Source organism: Lontra canadensis, unplaced genomic scaffold (genome assembly GCF_010015895.1).
Source record: "Lontra canadensis isolate GAN:19392208 unplaced genomic scaffold, GSC_riverotter_1.0 scaffold29, whole genome shotgun sequence".
Taxonomy (NCBI): domain Eukaryota; kingdom Metazoa; phylum Chordata; class Mammalia; order Carnivora; family Mustelidae; genus Lontra; species Lontra canadensis.
In genome coordinates, this window is record NW_022631023.1 from 18,476,656 (window position 1) to 18,495,776 (window position 19,121).

Genomic DNA, 19,121 nt, shown 5'->3' on the forward strand with positions numbered 1-19,121 from the left:
AAGGAAGAAAGGAAGAAAGAAAGAAAAGAAAAGAAAAAAGAAAAATAAAGAAATTGAATAAAGCGTCTCTGGCTCTAACACAGAAAAACCACGAGGTGGCAGAAGAACTCCATTCTGTAAGCCTCTCGGCTGCTACCTTAGTTCACTTTTCTTATCCCTCCAATTCTACCCCCCCCCCCTTTTTCTTTTCTAATGTGTTGGCTTGAAATATATAGAAATTAAATTCCTTAAAAGGATTGAAGCTAATATTCTATGTAGATCTCCATATAAAAAATGTTTAGAGGAGAAAAATACCTAGAATATTAAATTAGTGAACTCTTCAGAATTAATGCCATTAAATACAGCTTTTTGTTTAATGTTGAAGCAAAACATGTTAACTGAATAAAACTAGATACCAGGAGGTCAAATAACCTACTTATGTTTAATAGGTAAGTTTTGAGGGACAGATTTTGTAGACATATTATTAATATGTATTATATGTTAAATTTATTCTTAACAAAAACCTAAATTTTTGTTTTTGTAAAGCTAAAAAAATCTAATGGTAATTTTTTTATACTGAATTCCAATGAGAAATGTCCTGGATTCTGAAGAGCCAAAGGCTACTGGATTCAAACAGATCCTGTATGAAGCCAGTCTCCACCTTTTTGGAGACTGACCTTTAAGCAAATTTCTTAGCACTTCTCTGCTTCTGCTATAAAATGACATCATAATGCCCAGACCATAGGTTGCCATGAAGAGTCAGTGATGTCACAGGCAAATACTTTATGCATCCAAAATTAGACAAAGTAAATTAAAAAATCCCTTCCTCTTAAAAAAAATTCCTTCCTCTTTCCAAATTTTTCCAAATTGTGGAAGGTTGAAATATACATATAGCCAGCAGAATCATTATCTAGTTCAGATGTTCAAAAACATCGTGCTGTTAAAAGATTTAAGAGTTGAAAAACTGTGTTCACTGTTCTGAAATATCTCTCTGCTTCCTGTCAGAAAATACAATATCTTGTGAGATGCATTTTTTTTTTGGCTCTATGTGTTGTAATTATACATTTGTTATATAAAGGATACAAGGGCTTATGTTCTATGGTGTTATTCAATATATTGTAGAAAAAGGAGAATGAAGAAGATTGTGTTTTATCAGCAGGCAAGGATTGTCCTCTTTATCCTTTATCCTCTTTATCCTTGCATGTAATTTACTAAAGAGCTGACAAAGTCACAGCACAGGTGGCCTCTCACTAGATTTTTCCGCAGACAGTGAAGAAAATGACACTGAGCCTATACTCTCCAACTGGGGTCCACGTAAGCAATCTGATGAGGTTATCCAGATTGTTTACTTCCATACTGTGAAAGAAAGGGTTGCTTATAAGAAGGAGACATAAGGGCCCATGTTTTAGACAAGGCTATGGGCAAAGATGCTGTGAGGCTGCTTGCCAACCCAGAATGTAAGCACTGAAATGGCTTCAGATTCATCTTTCATGTGGCTGCAGAGAACAAAGTTGTTGAAACACAGGATTTAAGAAAGGTCTAGAAAAATAAAGAGGTAGTAGGAAAAATACAGAGAGTTTGTGTTGCTGAAGAAAGGGCTATCTACGTGAAATATATCTAGTAATATATATTTTTAAAAGATTTTCTCAATCGGAGAGAGAAAGAGAGAGTGAAAACCTGAGTGGGAGGAGGGGCAGAAAGAGAGGGAGGAAACAGACTTCTGACTGAGTGCCTGCCTTGGGGCTCCTCTCAGGACCCTGAGATTGTGACCTGAGCTGAAGGTGGATGCTTAACTGAAACATGCAGGTATCCCTAGTAATATTTTGATATATATAATTTAAGTTTAAGTAAATTTTGTAATAGTCATCTTTAATTCTAAGGATTGAAAACCTTAAGAGGATTTTCAATTTATAGTTAATTTTATTACAGTAGCCTAATGCACTTGGACATTATGTTTCTTAAGTCCATTTGGTGACTTGAGGAACAGAGGGGAATACTTTCAGAAGAACTTAAATGGGAGTAGGGGAGACATGGATTTCACCGAGCACCTCTTTATTCCTAAATATCAAACACCACCTGTAGTGACAGGCTTCTACTTCTCAGCTAGTTAACAATCAAAAAAATGTAAATTAGCTTAGCAGATTGTTCAGATCATGTTTTATGTGTAATTGAATAAAGAAGATTTTAATATTCCCAAGGCAGAAGAGCCAGTGTCTTGCATCTGGAGTTGGAAATTCTGGGATAATCTCAGCCTCTGCTGTGGAAATTCTTCCTGTTCTCAAGGTCTCTATCATGAGATACCTACATCCTATTTTTCCTGACTGAGTTAACATGCCTTTTCCCTTTTCTGTGTCCACATAGCCATTATTTTACCAAGTTGTATCCAGAAACAGCTGCTTCTTACAACTTCTGTCATTGGCATATGGTTATTAGTCTGTCATTTTTCTCAACTCCCAATATCAAAGAAAATCAAGAACAGTTTCTCTCTCTCTGTGCTCTTCCTCTCTCTGTCTTTATTGTGGTAAAAGAGACAATGTGTAAAATTTGCCATCTTAACCATTTAAATGTATGATTCAGAAACATTAAGTTGTACAATGTTCACCACTCCATAGTTTTCTTTGTGTGGAAGTTTTATGGTTCTTTACATATAAAATCATATCATTTGTGAATAGAGACAAATTTACTTTTTCCTCTCCAATTTGGATGCCTTTTATTTCTTTTTCTTGCCTAATTACTCCGGCTGGGACTTTCAATACTATGCTGAATAGAAGCCGGAAACAAAAGAACAAATATTATAAGATTCCACTTATTTGAAGATATAGAATAGTCATACTCACAGAATTAGAAAATGAAGGTGTGTCTAGAGGCTCTGGGGAGGAGGTAATGGGTATGGAGTATCAGTTGTGCATGATGAAAAGTGTTTGGATATGGTATATTATCTTTTGGCTCAGGCTTTCTTTTCAGAGGAAAATAGTCAAATTACAATTTTTTAAAAAGATTTTATTTATTTATCTGAGATAGAATGAGAGAGAAAGAGAGAGAGAGAGTGAGTGAGCACAAGTAGGGGGAGCAGCAGGCAGAGGGAGAGGCAGGGAGCCTGATGTGGGACTTGAACCCAGGACCTCGGGATCATAACCTGAGCTGAAGGCAGATGCTTACCAAACTGAGCCACGCAGGTGCCCCTATGATGTCGATTTGTTATGATTATAAAACAGGGGTATGGGAAACAAGGGGTAGAAATAGAATTATCTCTTTTAACCATCACTCCCAGTGACTCACTTAGGGAACAGATTTGTCCCCTCAGTCTTAGGCTCTTCTTGAATAGGACCCAGCAAGACTGCCACCGAATGCGGCTATACTGCTCCTAGTCTCTCATGGATCCTCATGTTGGGGAACCAGCAGGTAAAGGCAGGAATTCGTATACTGGTGGGGAACTTGAGTCTGATTATCACAAGGAGGTAGTACTGCTGCTACATCATAGGATCGGAGAGGAGTAGCTCTGGCAGGTGGGAATTCACTGAGTTGTCTTTGATGCTTCCATCTTCAGTGACAGCTGTGAATAGGCAATTGAGTCACCTTGGCTCAACTACGTCAGGAAAAACCAAGACTCTGATTTCTAAAGCATGAAGGTCTAGATTATCCAACCAGAAAAGCAAATGAGAACTGCCAAAATGCTGCCCAAATTGAGGGAACTTGAAAACGGATGATGCGGATGGATGGTGGGTATCAGTCCTAGCCTCAGGCCAACTGCAGCGGCCAGGATTGTTAGATCAATCCATTGTATTTGGTCTTCACAGACTCTGAGACTGGCTTTAGCTTGAAGGGGACTCTGTAACATTTTGGACTTTAAAGAAGGCAAACCAGGGACTGTGTAACGTTAGAGGAGGTCTGTATTGGACAAAATATCATCTTTTAAAACATCTACTTCTCTGACCTCCAGTTCTGTGGAGGACTTGACTAGAACTGCACAGATGGTCGTGACAGAATCTTCCCCTTGTGCCTTCACTGTGTTCCTCCAACTTCCCGCTAAGGGCTTCTCCAGTGCCTTGACATGGGACTTTTTAGGGAACCTGCTTAGAGTCCTTAGAAGGTCCTGGGAGGTTGAGTATCAAGCATCAACTTGATAAAACATTCTTTTATCGAATTTCTCTCATTTCTTGTTTTGTTTCCTTGATCTTTCATCCCTGTCCCTTAGGAGAATCGTGTCCCAAATAAAGTACTGCACCTAAGACCTGTCTCAGGATCTCCTTCCAGGAGAACCTTAGTTAAGACATAGTTGGAACATCTGTGAGCAAATAAATGGGGGAAAACCCACAGGGGGTAGAATGGCAGAGATAATACTCAATGTGGTGGGCTTAATCAATTAAGTGAAGTATGAAAACTGGGGGGCCTGGGTAGCTTGGTTGGTTGAGCATCTGCCTTCAGCTCAGATCATAATCCATGATCCCAGGGTTCTGGGATCGAACCCCATATTGGGCTCTCTGTTTGGCAGGGAGCCTGCTTCTCCCTCTCCCTCTGGCTGCTTCTCTGCCTACTTGTGCTCTCTCTCTTTCTGTTAAATAAAATAAATAATAAATAAATATAAAATATGAAAATTAAGAGGTTCTTCTCGGGATATAGGTGAATTAACTTTCAGTATTCCCCCCAAAACTTCCATCACACATTTAGTTTCCTTCATTTGGGAATTTCATCATTAGCTCGGTGATGGAGTAGAATTAAGTATAATAATTATGCTGAAGAAGAATGGCATATATTTTGAAGTTGTTAATTGGCATCCCAAGAATGAGAGGGTACAGTTCTGCCTACTAAAACTTCTCCCTGCTGGATGCCTGATAAAGAAAATGATGAACACAAGGATTAATAGCCAAAGGAGAAGGAGAGTACCATTTCGTCAAGAGTGAAATGTTGATTTATTAAATATCTCTGAATACAGGCTCATCGGTTAAACCAAAGCAAGATTCCCTCTTTTCCCCTACATCTAATACTGTTTAACTGCATGCTCAGAGAGAGAAAGGAGAAGAAAAGGAAAAGAGAGAGAGAAAGATGAAAGATTCTGGAAAGTCAGGCTATGCCTGGATTTGCTTACTATGCAAATCTGGGTAGTAGAAAAAAAAGCAGAAAGCTTTCAGCAATATTCTTTAAGGACAGTTTAATACTTAAGGTACCTAGTGCAATGTGCCCACATCTCCATTTTTAATGATCCAGTGCTCCTCTCTTGTGAAGTTGGTAAGTGTGGGTGTCAGAAAAGAAGTGGGGACTGGAAATGAGAGGACCAGAATCACACCCTCCACCCCGGGGCACAGGTGGTGGTGTAAAGAAAGGAGGAGGAAGAGGTGTTTCTTTTTCTCCAAATGTTAGCATTAGCTGTGCTCCCATTTGTGTTTGGGGGATTTCACCTCGATCCCCCGACGCTTGATCTCCTGCTCAAGCTCTTAGTACCTGGTATGGTAGGCAACTTCCGGAGCCTGAAAGATGTATGTGATGCAGTTAATCAAACGTTCAGTAAGAGATGCTTGGCTGAGGTTACAGAAGTCTGTAGCTCATTTATATAAGGACTTTGCTAGACCACAACAAAGCAAGATAAAAAAGATCCTCTGAGATTTACCTGAGAATGCAGAGCATGTAATTCTTCACCTGAACCTGTTCCTGTGTTTGTCACAAAAGTGACTAAGTTTACATGAACTATAAGATAAAAATGAATCTGTTTTAGGATTTTTTTGTTTGTTTTTTTAGGAAGGAGGGTTCTATTATTTAAAATTACTTAGAACAAATGCTAAGTAAGATCTCAATTGTGTGCGACAGCTCCTCTGTGAAAATGACTCTTCAGCCCAATCAAGTTCATGACATAGGTCCAAGGAAACTCAGCCAAACAGGACAAAAGCCTGCCCAGATCAGCCCATGACCCTACAGCACTGTTTGCCTTGGCAGCTGTCCAACATCTTAGGCTAAACTAAAGCCCGGAGGCAATGATGACCATTGAAAAGAGGGACTCTCCTGTGGTTAGTGACTGGCCATAAATTAATAAGTTCACACCCACAGAGTTCCTTTGAGCTGAATACGATGAGGGAAGTTTATTTGACTCAGATTATGCAGGTTGACTCTGGAAAGCTGAATTTGCCTTGGAAGTGTCTCTCTTTCTCTCCTTTTAAGAATGCTGTTAACCCTAGTGTCACATCTGAATGTGGAGAAATATAGCCATTTTGGAAGGAATCTGGGATTTGAAATTAGAAAAAGCTATGGTCTGAATGTTTCTATCACCTCCAAAATTCTTATGTTGGAATCTTGATGCCCAGCATGATAGAATTAAGGAGGTGGGCTCCTGGGAGGTGCTCAGGTCATGAGAACAGAGTCCTCAGGGATCAGCTTACTGTACTTATAAAAGAGTCTCAGAGAGCTGGTTTGTCTCTTTCCCCATGTGAGGACGCAGTGAGAAGGCACTAACCTTCAGAATCAGGAAGAAAATCTTCACTAGAAACCAACCATGTTGGTACCCTGATCTTGATGCCCAGCCTTCAGAAATTAGAGAAAGAAATTTCTGTTGTTAAGAAACCACCCAGGCCGTGGTATTGTGTTATAGCAGCTCAGACAGACTAAGACCAAAAAAAAAAAAAAAAAAAAAAGTGATATCCAGTCCCTGCTCTGAGTTGGCCAACCGTGTCACTCTGGGTAACTGATATAACCCTGTTGTACTTCTACTTCCTTATTTTTAAAATAAAGATTCTAACAATACCTATGTTATAGTATAGAAAATTGAGTGATGTGTATGAAGTTATTTATAAATAGAAAAGTTCTGTCTACCCCCAAGTCCTAGACTTTCTTGTCTTCCTGGGAAAAGCTTGGGGATGTCCACGGCATGGAAATGGATCTCACAGATTGGAAAATTTATCTCTTCTTATGCCTGTCCTTTTGTCTGCCTTATTCTTCATCCCCTCTGGAGGGCAGAATGCCATCCAGCTGTGCATGGTTCTACACCTCAATAACAACTCCACAGAAATTGAACTTAATGTATGCCGCAATACGTGTCTGAAAATAAATGAGCTGTGAGAAGGGAAGTGCCAGTTCTGCTTCACTCCCAGTGAAATCAAGATGAGACAGCTGTGCCCATAAATGAAACCATTTGAAGAGTTAACATGGAAGACAGCCCCACGTAATTGTGAACTTCTGTGGAACTACTCACAGACCATGCTCTAGAAATTAATAAAAGTACTGAAGAAGATGGGAAGGGTATACAAAATGAAAGCCAAATGAGTGAATTAGTTTTCTCGTCTGGTTCAGCAGCACTGAATCCAAAGACTGCCAGGCTCTGCTGGTCTATGGCTTAAGTGGTATTTTGAATGATTTATACCAAGGCTATGTAGGAAATCAAAGCAAAGCAGGATAAAAATAAAGGATGATTACATTTGTTTTCCTGGTGGTTTAAAACACACTGGAAAAAAGAAATGAACTGGTAATTAAAAATAAAGAATCCCTTATGTTTGTCAATAACTTGAAAGCAACACACCATGTCTGTCAACATTTCCATCATTCATATAATTTCAGAAGAGTTTCTCATCTACCCACCCAAATGTTTGTTTGTTCATTCACCGATTCATCTAAAAAAATTAGTTTCTTCTATGTACCAGATACCAGACTCAGAACTTAATTATGTTCTTCATTTAATTCTCAGAACAACCATTCTCAACAGGCATTATTATTATTATTATTATTTTTAAAGATTTTATTTATTTATTTGACAGAAAGAGACACAGCGAGAGAAGGAACACAAGTAGGGGGAATGGGAGAGGGAGAAGCAGGCTTCCCGCTGAGCAGGGAGCTCGATGTGGGGCTTCATTCTAGGACTCCGGAATCATGACCTGAGCTGAAGACAGACACCCAACGACTGAGCCACCCAGGTGCCCCTCAATAGGCATTATTATTATTCCAAGTTTTTAGTCAAGGATATTGAGAAGCTGAGCTGTTAGTAACATATCAATATGATCAATTTAGCCAGAAATGGAACTGACATTCTATCCAGTTTTTTCCCTTTACTACCCAATACCCCTTCTTTTACTATAATACCTGTTATACACTCAATTGGCTATGTTAAAGTGAGCTGAAGTTTTTGATCTAAAAAATGTAAAGTGTTTTTAGCAATTTCTTAATGGTCTCTGAAAATTGGAGGCAACGCAATCAGGCATTTACACTTACCTACAGTGCAGCTGGAGTGGAAGAGGGTGATAAAATTCTGTCTTCCTGTTTGTGCCATTGAGCTATATTTTACTGCATTTATATACCATGGTTCATTCTGCCAGGTAGAAGATCTTTCTTTATCTTATTTATTTCACAATTGACATCTAGGCCACGGTTGCTCATCAGAAACCTACATTAGAATCACCTGGCAAGCTTTAAAAATGCAGATTTATATGTTCCACCCCTGCATTATTGAATCAGAATTTCTGGGGTTGGGCCAAGGAAGCTGCATTTTTAACAAGCACACTGGTTCATTCTGACACATGCTCAAGTTTGACAACCACTGTCCTAGATGATCCTCTATCCAGAGCCCATCCACAGTGGATGGTGGCAAAGCCATTGACCCTGTCAGAATCTGCTTCAGCTTGTAACTTTCATGGTGTAACCATCATCCCATTCCGGTGCACCACTGACCCAGGCCCTTCCACGTATACTGCATCACATGAAATTGCTTCACATCAAAGCCCACATTCCAGGATGACTCCTAGTTCACCCAAGTCTGACCCCAAGCTCAGAGTTGGTTCCAAGGACCCTAGGAACTTTGGCACATTTCCTAACACAACCTCAGTCTAGGCGGTGGTCTCCCTTTCCTGCATTCAGTGTCCTGTGCTATGATCCTGATGTGATAGCTGAATTCTCTTCTGGTCAACATAGGCCTTTAGTTCTTCAGAAGAAGAAATCTATCATCACCAAGTACATAAAATAATTTTTATCTGGTTGATTTGGGTATTGAAATTTAAGATGTAAAAATATTTATTTACTCAGTTAATGATAAATTAGCATCTTGCAAGATTCATGATTAATCATGCTCTACCTAGAAGCAAGTGCCAAAATGACTCTGCTAACAGAATCTATCTACTTCTGAAATAAATGATTGCACCAAAAGCTGCTTTTTTGTAAGTTCCTTAATTTTATATTCTGGTTGCATATTGACATTCCCTAATAAAAATTGTTTGGATTCCTCTCTGGAACATTTGGGGTGAGTCTCGAGGTGGTAATTTGCATTTGCTAAACACTGAATCATAAACCTATTTCCATTATCTGGCAAAGCAAAACATTGTATTCTGTGAGATTTAAGCACTCATTTAAAATGAGTATTTAAAAAGTACTCAATCACTTAGCAACACATTTCTGTTTCCCGAACATGAGTAGGTCAGTATTTAGGTTGAGCAATGGCATAGCTGAGGTTAAGTGAAACCTTCCAGAAGTCTGAACTATCAATGATTTTCTAGCTCAGGAAGTATTTTTGCTGCCAACCCAACTAACCATCAGGGGAGCACTGGGAGTCGGAAAAGGCCTTCATAATTCTCTCTGTTACTGTTGTAAAGTTGTTTGCTTGGACTTTATGTTGTTCCTGATGGGACGAATAGGACCAGGGAAGCATGCCCTGTAGAATCCAAGTGGTGAGAGTTGGATCTAGACACACCTGTGATGAACGGAGAGGCAAGTTTATTTGTTACCATTTTCAGTTCTGAACTTTTGTGGAAATGTACTTTCCACAATCTTTATAGTCAAAACTGAATCTGAATCCTGACTCTTCCTTTTATAAGAATCTGGGAGTCAAACTGTGGGTTCACCTCCTTCTTTTTTTTTTTTTTTTTGTATGTGGAGTGCCTTGGCATGAACTATCCTTGCCACATTTTTTATAGCTGGCTAATTCCAGGGGAAATGGGTCCTTATGCTTCATGAGACAGCTCAGATATTAATTCCTCTTGGAAACCTACTCTGAATTCTCAGGCCAGACAGGTCACCCTTTTCTCTATCCTTTGTATCATTCACCACATTTACTTCAATTGCCTGTGTACATATCTGTACCTTTCTTTTATCTTTGAAGGCAGGTAACTTTGTAGTGTAGTATATGTCACTCAGGGATATGTGAATAAATATTGTGGGAAATTTGATCTATAAAATATGGATAGCAACATCTGTTTTGAAAAGTGGTCACAAAGACTAATAATATTTGTAAAGTTCCTGACACATAGTAGACACTCAGTAAATTCTAGTTTGCATTCCTCTGTTCCTATCTATGATAGTAACAAAATGGCCTGTCCTTTTCCCCCTGTCTCCATCAAAAGTTTTATGAGACTACCTGAAAGGTCTTTTCTCAGCTTTAGGTCATTGTCATAAATCCCATCTGATATCAGTGTCTGTTGAAGTTGGGTCCCCAGGAAGCAGAAGGTGGGACAGGATTTGGAACATGAAAGTTTTTTTTGGGAGAAATGCCTGTGAAAGAAAGAGAGGGAGAGGGGATTGAACAGACATGACAAATCTCTGCCAGTCTGGTGGTGGGGATAATAAAGATTGCCCCTTAGAAGTGTCCTGCATTTGGTGGGACTGATGAGTTCTTTTGTAACCTTGCCTTACTTGGTCATTGGCTGAGAGTGTCATGAGTAAATCCTGACTGTGGCTACCACCGCCTTGATGAATGATTACTGCCACTGTACCCTGAGGAGAGTGTGACCTGGTCTCAAATGCTGAGGCAGATTGTGAAGCCGATGGCTGCTGGAGATGGTAGTTGACCCTAATCCATAGTTGGGCAGTGAATTCTTTCTTGATGGGGGATCTGAGTGGTGCAGCTTTGTGTCTGCCATAACATCACTTAAGGACTTAGAACCTAGACTAATGTGTCTGTTAGCCATTTGTATGTCTTCTTTGGAGAAGTGTCTGTTCATGTCTTCTGCCCATTTTTTTGACATGATTATGTGTTTTTTGAGTGTTGAGTTTGAGGAGTTCTTTATAGACCTTGGATATCAGCCCTTTGTCTGTAGTGTCATTTGAAAATATCTTCTCCCATTCTGTGGGTTGCCTCTTTGTTTTGCTAACTGTTTTCTTTGCTGTGCAGAAGTTTTTGATCTTGAAGAAGTCCCAAAAGTTCATTTTCGCTTTTGTTTCCTTTGTCTTTGGAGATGTGTCTTGAAAGAAGTTGCTGTGGTCGATGATGAAGAGGTCACTGCCCATGTTCTCCTCTAGGATTTTGATAGATTCCTGTCTCACGTTGAGGTCTTTCATCCATTTCAAGTTTATCTTTATGTATGGTGTAAGAAAATGGTCGAGTTTCATTCTTCTATACATAACTGTCCAATTTTCCCAGCACCATTCATCATCATTAGCCATCAGGGAAATTCAAATCAAAACCACATTGAGATACCACCTTACACCAGTTAGAATGGCCAAAATTAACAGGACAGTAAACAACAAGTGTTGGAGAGGATGTGGAGAAAGGGGAACCCTCTTACACTGTTGGTGGGAATGCAAGTTGGGGCAGGCACTTTGGAAAACAGTGTGGAGATTTCTCAAAAAATTAGAAATTGAGCTACCCTATGACCCTACGATTGCACTACTGGGTATTTACCCCAAAGATAACAGATATAGTGAAAGAAGGGCCATATGTACCCCAGTGTTCATAGCAGCAATGGCCACAATCACCAAACTGTGGGAAGAGCCAAGATGCCCTTCAACAGATGAATGGATAAGGAAGACATGGTCCTTATATACAATGAAGTATTATGCCTCCAACAGAAAGGATGAATACCCAACTTTTGTATCAACATGGATGGGACTGGGGGAGATTATGCTGAATGAAGTAAGTCAAGCAGAGAGAGTCAATTATCATATGGTTTCACTTACTTGTGGAGCACAAGGAATAACAGGGAGGACATTGGGATAAGGAAAGGAAAAGTGAATTGGGGTAAATCAGAAAGGGAGATGAAGTATGAGAGACTGTGGACTCTGAGGGTTTTGGAGGGGAGAGAGGTTGTGGGATAGGTGAGCCTGGTGGTGGGTATTAAGGAGGGCACGTATTGCATGGAACACTAGGTGTGGTGCATAAACAATGAATCTTGGAACAATGAAAAAAAGAAAATAAAATTAAGATATTAAAAAAAAAAGAACCTAGAATAATTTTGTTTTTTTTTGTGGGGGGGATGCTGCCTGTTTCATAATAGCACTTATGAGCCACTAGAATGGTCTTCATGGCACCGGACACAGGCAAATGTTTGAACTGGGAGCCTTTGTGTACCTTTCAAAAGCTCACCTCCCCTACCTGTTGCCAAGGGCCTAAAAATGGGTGTGTGTGTGCTGTCTGTATGTTATTCCTTCCTTGTTCTACACTCTTCTGTAATGCCATTTTGGGAAATGGACTGTGGGAATCTAATTGAGTCATGTAGTTTAAATCTTTCTTATGTAAGGAAGAGAGTCATGTAGCCAAACAAGCTTGTGGTTATAGAGATCTTTGTCCCTTGCACTAAGAGCAACCAAATTCCATTAGCATAACAAAAGAGATTGGTATATTTTCATATGCTAGTGCATTTTATAAAAATGATGACTATGCATAGATGTCACTCTCAACCTAATTTTAACATTCAACCAGAGATTAAAAGTACATTCTTATATCAGAAGATACGTATCTAGAGCATCTTTCTCTAAAGCTACAAGACACATGATAGGAAGTGGAAATACTAGAGTCAGACCACAGAACTGGGCTTATTCCCAGGGCTGGGTTCAGTGTAGACAGAGCAACAGGCAGGGCATTTGGGGAATGTTGGAAATCGTCCAGCTGACTGGGTTCTACCCTAGCTCTTCCTTACTAGTCACTTGCTATTCAGATGTCATAAATGTGTGCAGTGTTTTGTAAAATATATGCAATGTTTTGCTAATTAATTTGAGAGAGGATTCTGCTACATGTTTTAAAACTTAACTAATTTTCAGAGGATAAGAATATAGTAAAATGTATATGACATGTGAGTTGTATGGAATATATTTTCATTCAAGATTTGAAAATTGATCTAAAACTTTGTAGTTAGTATTCCACAATTGTGTAGTTGAGACAGATAGGGCATATTATGAAGACATTGCAGACAGGACAATGGAAGCTGGACACTCACAGTTGAGTCTGCATTCAGGGTTATCTATGCAATGGAAGACACCTTTGAGGGGGGGCACATACCAGATCCCAGATCCTTATGAGGATGGTACTGCACATAAAAACCAAGTGAGTTGTTTCCAAGTTAGCAGTTCTCTCATCAGGGCAATGTGGACTTTGTAAGTCTGCTCATGGGTGAGAAGATCTGGTAACGAAACACTGTGACTACTGAGATTCACCTGGAGCTTTTATTTTGGAAATGGTTGTACCACATCCTCAGGTTCAACTTGGGTCTTTCCCAAGGGTTAGAAGGGGCAGGCTCACTGTTTTTTGTTGTTGTTGTTTTTTTTTTTTTTTGTTTTTTACTGGATTAAATGTTCACCCTGACTTGTAGAGGTTTAGTGGCAGTGTTTTCAAGTGTCTCAGACAATCTCAGTGAGCTCCTTTAAGAGCAAGAAAAGAATGGTAGAAATAACCATAGTAAGAAGGTCCTTTTTATACTTCACATTTTGTCAGATTAGTCATTTTATGCTCATGAAAAATACTGAGAGGACCTACAATAGATTTATCCCTTGTTTATATAGTTTACAAAACACTCTTTTTTCTATAAAAAAATCTAAGATGAAATGCAAGGGTACTTGAGACAAAGAAGCTTGTTAAATGATAATTTTCATTTATTTGATGGACATGGATTGCATCTTAATTTTCAGTTTTTTAAAATAAATTTGCTACATGTTTTGAATTACTAAAATAAATGCAACATCTGAAGTGTCCTAAACCCCTCATTTCTAATTTATTTTTTTGCCTTTCCCTAAAGGTCATCTTTATTATAAATCTAATGTATGTTCTTGCAGTCTGTTTTTCATTGTTTTACACAAGTGAAGTATTCATAAGCAGTATCAAGTATTATTTTGGCATTATCTAAAATTTTTCATAAATTAGAGCATATTTTAATGTATTCAGAAATATGCTTTTTCCACAAGTATTTTTGGGCTACATCTGTGTTGATATAGATCTTTTATATTTTTAAAATGCCCCGAAGAAATCTATTGTATCACATGTCACATTTTATTTATCCACTTCCCCATTAATTAGACATTTTTATTTTATTTTATTTTTTAAAGATTTTATTTATTTATTTGACAGAGAGTTAGAGAGAGAGCACAAGTAAGCAGAGCGGCAGGCAGAGGGAGAGAGAGAAGCAGATCCCCCGCTGAGCAGGGAGCATGATGTGTGGCTCAATCCCAGAACCCTGGAATCGTTACCTGAGCTGAAGGCAGCCGCTTAACCAACTGAGCCACCCAGGCGCCCTCCCCCCATTAAGACATTTTTTAAAAAGTATGTCACTTAATGACATACATCAATCCAGCTTTTATTTAAAAAGGATTTTCTGAACTAGTACTAGGTACAGGGTGTTCCAATAAAATGTTTCAATTAATGAAGAGTTTCTGCCTATGTTATTTATAGGGATTACCAATTTTTAGGGGCCTTAAATACAATAAAAGACATAACTTGAAATATTTCCTGAATATATTTCTGTTTTACTATGTTTCTAATGATTCTTAAAGATAATGTCAAGTTTTATGTACATGTGTTGTACTCTAGGAGAATGGTGTTGGGATTTAGGGAATGGTAATCCTATTAATTGACTTACACTTCCCCTTTCCTGGGATTCTAGCCTCCTACAGCTATCTATCTCCAACAGATGTCAGAGTGACATGATGACAGGCATAGTAATAATTTTTTTAACCTCAAAATACAAGCTGTTTTGTAAGCATGTTGGAGAACGTGGCTTGGTCCTTGCAGTCAAAATGAAGCTCTCCACTCCTCTTTCACTAGTTCCTGACACCCATATCCTCCCAATAATTAAAACACCAGCCACACTGAATGCCTTTTCTTACTCTAGTTTTGAATTTTCACGTATGGAGACTGCTAAAAGTTGAGTTAGAAGAGCCATGGGTTATGAAATGGCTCTACCTAACACCAGAATTGTGTTAGCAAACTATAGTATAGAAACAGTTATATGATTATTTTAAGTTGAAATACTATGGGTGAAGGTATTTTGGAATGGACTAGACATTTTATTCAATGATATACTTTGTCATCATGCCCTTCTGGTTTTTAAATCAAAGCTATACATGACATGTATACATAAGCTCTATGAATATTTAAAGTGAATTAGAATGCCTAGTATCTTCACAAAGCAAAGTACAATAGATAGACATCTCTCCCCCAATCTATAATTTTATAAAATTTGTTTCAATTATGAATAGAGAGGCATTTTGAGTAATTATTTTAGTTTTAGAACTGTTCCCATTAGGAACTTATATGAAATAAAATGTTAATATTCTTTCAGAACATAGTGCATTTGCAAAGTATGGAGGCACTTTCTATTATCCTTATACACAGGAGACCTAGGTAAGGACATTATATAGATAATTTTACCTCAACAGAAATAATATAACCATAGACACTGATGATGAGAAAGGCTCAAGAGGTACTTTAGTCCATTAGCATGAAACATTGCTGCATATCTTAAACTTCTTGTGTTGATTCTAATTTGTGTACCTCTAATGATACCACTTTTAACAATTTCTGAGGAAAAGTTTCTGAATTTTTAATTGCGATATTTCTCATTTTACATAAGGTAATAACCAGAGATTACATGACAGAAATTAGAAAGCAATACAATCTTTAGATAGATGTTAGGTGGCTGGCTTTACCCTTTTTGTTTGTTCTCCTAGACATTAGTCTTGCCTTCCTGTTATTGAATCAGAAGGATATAACACCAACTGGTTGACTGGGAGATCTTTTGTGGATGCAATTTACTTTCTGGTCAGTGCTGAAGAGATAGAGAAACACTGCTCATGTGTTCAAAACACTAAGAGCCACCTCTGGTTGCAACTGAAAGTAGATTTGGCTTCTACACAAATATTTTAACTGATATTTCATGGAAAGTCCCTTGCACTCTCTTTTTGTTTTGTTTTGTTTTGTTTTAGCTTTTAATTTTGAAATAATTGTAAATTCACAGGAAGTTGAAAAGATAGTATAAAAAGGTTCCATGTATTCATTATCCCACTTCCACAATGATATACATAGTTACATCTTACGTAATTACAGTACGCTCTCAAACCCAGGAGCTTGACATTGTTACAGTATGTGTATACGGTACAATGCCATTTTATCACATATATAAATTTGTGTAAAAACCATCGTGATGAAGACACATTCCATCACCACAAAGATCTTTATGCCATTCTTTTATAGTAGTTGTTACCCTCCACCTCATCTCTAACCCCTGAGAACCACTAATTTGTTTTCCATTCTGTATTTTTGTCATTTCAAGAATGTTATATAAATGGAATTATAAACTATGTGACCACTTTTATCTGATGGTTTCATGGAAAGTCCCCAGTTCTTGCTCCTTTCTTTTTAAATTCCCCCTGGTTGCCTTCTACAGTTCACCCATGTACAGTTATTTTTAGCTCTGACATTTTATAATATTAGTCAAGAATCAAGTGTAAAAATGCAATGTGTCTTAATCACTTTGCTAATTGCTATGAAAATCTGGGTTTTTTTTTTGGGACAAAGAATCTATTATAAATGTATAATTATTGCTGGATTTCATTTGCATGGAGGGGTGGAATATGTCTTCTTTTCAAGAACATGCCTTGTGTATGACCACATCTTCAGTGCCTAGTAAGTGTTTGACACATAGCAGGTCTTCTGTAAGTTTTGTGAAGAAGATAGACGAATAAGGACCTTTTTTATTTCTAGGAGGGGCAGGGTTGATGGATTATGAGGTTCTGTATCTGCATGAATGGACAACTTGTACTAAATATCCACGGAGAGTAGAGATGATGAAAACGCCAGTGCTGATTATCACCTATTTACTTTGTGATTGCTTTCTGCCCTGGGCTGCAGGTGCATGCAGGTGTCTTCTAGCACAGATAGACTCACCCACTTGTTACTGAGGAGTTCCAAGCTTATGGAGTATGGGTTCCTTCCCCTAGGTTTTGTCTCCAAGTTAGAATTCAAGATACTGTCCTGCGTACATCATCCTGATGCATTGTCTGCTTCTCTGAGTCATGGGGTGTCTCCCTAGCCTATGACCTCAGGAGGTCCTGGTGCTCACCTTTTCTCTTCTTACTGGTCATTAGGCTAGCCTACCTTCATTGACGAATACAAAGTACAACCCCAATTGCCTTAGCTTAATAAGATTTACAAGAGTTTTTATATTATGAAATATACTATGTGTGGTAGGAATAAGGAACGCCCACATGGGTGTTGCTTGGTTTCTGCTCTGTGATCATCTTTAATCAGATCCTCTGGACATCTTTCCAGGTCCTCCTCACTGTGAATGCAGCCAGAAAAAGGTAAGCAAAAGCCTTCAAAACAAAGAAATATTTATTAAGAAAATGACCAGTTGTGTCATGTATCTCCTCAAGTCCCTCCACACTTAGCACTAATGAGTATCCCTACCCATTGCATTAACAGACTTGTCAGCCCCAAAATACTGTGAACGGGGCTATATTGTAAGAATGTGGATTGTTAGATTGAGGAACTTTTAACTCATTTGTTAGGTTATGGAACATTGTCGAAACCTTTGCATGGGTGAATGATATGAGCAGAGTTGTGTCCCAGGGAAAGCTAATCATATGAGGGTAATATCTAGGAGGGAAAGACTATAGGTGAGCTGACACACCATAAGAAGAGCTTGAAATAGTGAGTAACTGAAAAGGCAAATTGCTCACAACACAAGTGAAATCTATTTGAATAATGCCTTTATAAAATGCTTATTGTGTTAACATTATAAAAATTCTTAATGTCTAAGTGAATCAGAGTAGGTTTTAAAGTTGAAACAAGGGATAAGAGGGCATATAACTTGCTCAAAGCCACACATCTAGGAAGAAAGGAAGGGTAGAGCTAGAGTACAGGTGGTAATTAATCACCATTGATTCGTTTTATTTGTGTTTTTAAAGTGTGGCCATTGAGGTCACTAGTGAAGGGCATACTGTGTCTGTCAGTGCAGAAATGGGATGAGTTGCCTTAGGGTCGCTGAATCATATAGAATTATAATGTTCCTGAAAGGCAGAATAGAGGTCTTTGATTTAGAAATGTCTTTGACCCAAAGGTGTAGAGAACATTTTATATATTCAGGTAAAATAATATTGGGTAATATTTCTGAAGTTGCCACAAGTTTGCTGCTATGCCTTATTATACACTGAACTGGTAAACAAACACGGTCCTTAATTCTGTGAAAATTGGCAAATGGTTCTATGGATACATGAATAAGGTATACTTTGAAAGCTCAGCTGGCTTCTACACATATTTGTCAATTGAAAATCTACTCAGATCATGTAATGCATAAAAACCTCATTTCAATTTGTGTCCTATCTGTTAATAACAGTGTCTACTAAGACCCTCTTATAGAAGGCTACAGTGTTAATATAACCAAATGATTCCAATTGACCCATATGAGACATTTTTCTGTCTGTTACGTGAATGCTGGCACCATAATAGATGTGTTAATTTAATGAGCAAATTATACTAATTGAAATGAAGACCTAGGGGTGGAGAAGTAGCAGAGTAACACTTGCTAGTCATCATCAAAATATTAAATGCCTGACACAGAAGATCACCTTAACTATTATAGAATTAAAAGCAAGTCATTTGTTCAAAAAGGAAAAAATAGCAATATATGAGACACCAGTGGCAAACAAATGAAATTGATAAAAAATAATTTTATAATAACTCAGAAATGAAAAACTTTTAAGAAATCAAACAGCTGAAACAAAAAGTTTAAGAAGTTCAATAGGGACAGCTGGGTGGCTCGGTGGGTTAAGTCTCTGCCTTCAGCTAGGTCATGATCTCAGGGTCCTGGGATCGATCCCTGCATGGGGTTCTCTGCTCAGCAGGGATCCTGATTTCCCCTCTTTCTCTGCCTGCCTCTCTGCCTACTTGTGATCTCTCTCTCTTTCTGTCAAAAAAAATTTTTTTTTAAATAAAAAAATAAAAAAAATTTTCAATAAAAGTAGATAAGTAAATTAAT